The following is a 2,874-nucleotide window of genomic DNA, read 5'->3' as shown; positions in this document are numbered from 1 at the left end:
CGGTATCACTAAGGATACCGTCTTCCACCAATGATATGTTGTATCTTTCAGAAGAGATACAACACACTTCAAGCATTCCTCGGGTGTACATGATAATTCATCCAAAACTCATACAGTATTCTCGAGCCAGAACTCAGCTCGTTCAGTATCATCCTCAACCGTAGCTCTAAACTCTTCACCCCCATATTCCCTAAGTTTGCCACTGGGGATTTACCAATTCTCACGGGAGCCATACCCTGTGGCACTTCTCCCTCAGGTCGAGCAGAAGGCGGAGGAGGTCACGGTATTGATAAACCATAATTTATATATATTATTATCCCATGCTTAACACATTTTTTGGATGAATTATCTTTAGATTTGGTGAATTCGATGCTCCTAATCCTTTAATTTCATGTCTTATACTTATGAGAGAATAAGAGGGCGAAAAGAGCGAGAAACGAGTTGAAAACGGAGAAAATGGACGCACATGGGAAATCAACACGGCCTGGACTTCCTCACACGGGTAAGCCACACAGTCGGGTCCATTTGGCTGGATCAAAGCATGACTTACACGGGTAGACTACACACCCATGCCTATTTAACAGCCTTGACCACGGTTTGGAACAATCGCACATGGGCGTGTCATATAGGTGTGTCCCTATCGAGCCTAAGTATAGTCCTATTCAGAAGAGGCCACTTTTGAGGGCTCTTAGGCATTCTAAAGCCTATTTAAACACCTGAGCACTTAGGAGAACTCACGAAGTAGGAAGCAAGGAATTACTCGAAGAAAAGTCGATTGATCCATCTCAGAAGCCGGATTATTCATCAAGACTGAAGATCTCCCTTCAATTTCCATTCAGGGGTTTTTAGTTTTTCATTATGTTTGGTATTCATTACTCATCTTAGATGTTTTCTTTTATAATTATGAACTAAACCCCCTAAATACCTAAGGGGAATGAAACCTAAGACAGATCTTGTTATTATTATCTGAATTATATAATAAATATTTGATTTGTTCTTAATTATGTGTTCTTAATTCTTGTATTAATATTCCAGGAACATTGATTCGAGTTAATGCGCTTATTCAGAGGAGCAAAAGTCCCTGTCTAAGAGTAAATTTTTCATTATTAAGTGGATTTGATTGCACGCTTAGAGATAGGGTGACAAGATTTTTCTGGATTAGGCTGAAACCTAATAAGGGGATCCATAGATCGAGTTAATGCAACACTAGGGCGTTAATTAGAAAGAGATTTCAATTAATCAACCTAGGGTTAGAGTTATTAGTCTCGAGAGAGATAATAATATAACTTAGGGATTTCTACGAATCAAATCAAATGAATAAATCGTCTGATTCAGAGTCAAATAACAAGTGAAGTCTAGGTGGATTTTTCCTTAGGTATTGTCTTAATCAATCGAATTTTCTAGAAGTATTTTCCCCAACTTTCTTTCTCTGCACCTTTAGTTTAGTTAATTAGTTTTGATAAACAAATCCCTTAATTTTTAGGCTAGATAATGAAAAGAAAGTAATTACTAGTACTCTTGGCTCCTTTGGGTTTGACAATCCGGTCTTGTTAAAGCTATACTACTGTTCGATAGGTACACTTTCCTTCATCATGATAATAGTTGGTTTCAAGAACGATCATTTATAAATTATTTAAAACTTATCTTTAATATCACGAATCAAGTTTTTGGTACCGTTGCCGGGGAACTAAGATATTAGGAACACTCGATTTTTATTACTTTAGCCATTTTACTTTATTTGCAATTTAAATATTTATTTTCTTTTCTAATTTTTCTTTTATTCGCTCCTAGCAGGTTTTTATAGTATAAGACTAGAAGAAACCCATCGGGACCATTACTGTTTGATAGTGAGATTGATCACACAGTTCGCAGAAACCGAAGAGAAATAAGGTGAAGCTTAAGATATACAGAGGAAGAGCAAGAGGATGATACTTCAACCACAACCAAGGAGATGGCTAAAAACCAGGAAAATTCGCTACCTCCTGCGATTACCGCTGATCCAGTAAATCAGAATCCTGCTCTACACACTATGTATGATTATGCTAAACCTACTTTAACTGGAACTAAGTCAAGTATAGCTAGGCCTGCTGTTGTTGCAAATAATTTTGAACTGAAACCTAGCACAATTCAAATGATATAGCAATTTGTTTAGTTTGATGGTTTGCAAGATGAGGATCCAAACAACCACTTGGCAAATTTTTTAGAGTTTTGTGATACATTTTAAATCAATGGCGTTTCTGATGATGCCATTCGCCTTCGGTTATTCCCTTTTTCATTGAGGAACAAAGCTAAACAGTGGTTGAACTCGTTACCACGAGTGTCAATCACTACTTGGGAACAAATGACCAAAAAATTTTTATTAAAATATTTTTCGCCGGCTAAAATAGCCAAATTACGTAATGATATATCTTCTTTTGTGTAGATGGATTTGGAAACACTCTATGATGCATGGGAGAGATACAATAACCTTTTGAGAAGGTGCCCTCACCATGGGTTACTACTCTGGCCACAGGTTCAAACATTTCACAATGGCCTGAATCCTTCGACTAGATAGATGATTGACGTAGCTGCTGGTGGAACTATCAATAATAAGACACCTAAGGATGCTTACGAATTTATAGAAGAGATGTCACTGAATTATTATCAGTGGCAAGTTATGAAGACAAAGCCAACGAAAACAGTCGACGTTTTTAACATTGATTCGGTCACCATGTTCTCTAATCAGATAGAACTTTTGAATAGAAAAATTGACGATTTTCTTGGTTCTTCACAGGTTCACCCAGTAATGCAATGCAATGCAAGTAGAGGAGCATTGAGCAATTCAGAATACCCACCCTATGGCCACAACATGGAAAACGAGCAATTAAATTATAT

The 2,874-nt window shown here is 37.1% G+C and overlaps 1 non-coding gene across 1 annotated transcript; it reads right to left on the bottom strand.

The window, feature by feature from the left end:
* Positions 1 to 2,389: 2,389 nt before the first annotated feature.
* On the bottom strand, positions 2,390 to 2,496 carry LOC121206580 (small nucleolar RNA R71). Its single transcript, XR_005901646.1, has one exon. It is a non-coding gene; the product is annotated as a small nucleolar RNA R71 (small nucleolar RNA).
* Between the last annotated feature and the right edge of the window lie 378 nt (positions 2,497 to 2,874).

This window comes from Gossypium hirsutum, chromosome A01, assembly GCF_007990345.1.
Source record: "Gossypium hirsutum isolate 1008001.06 chromosome A01, Gossypium_hirsutum_v2.1, whole genome shotgun sequence".
Lineage (NCBI taxonomy): Eukaryota > Viridiplantae > Streptophyta > Magnoliopsida > Malvales > Malvaceae > Gossypium > Gossypium hirsutum.
Note: the sequence above shows the minus strand (reverse complement) of the source record. Positions and strands in the feature narration are given on the sequence as shown.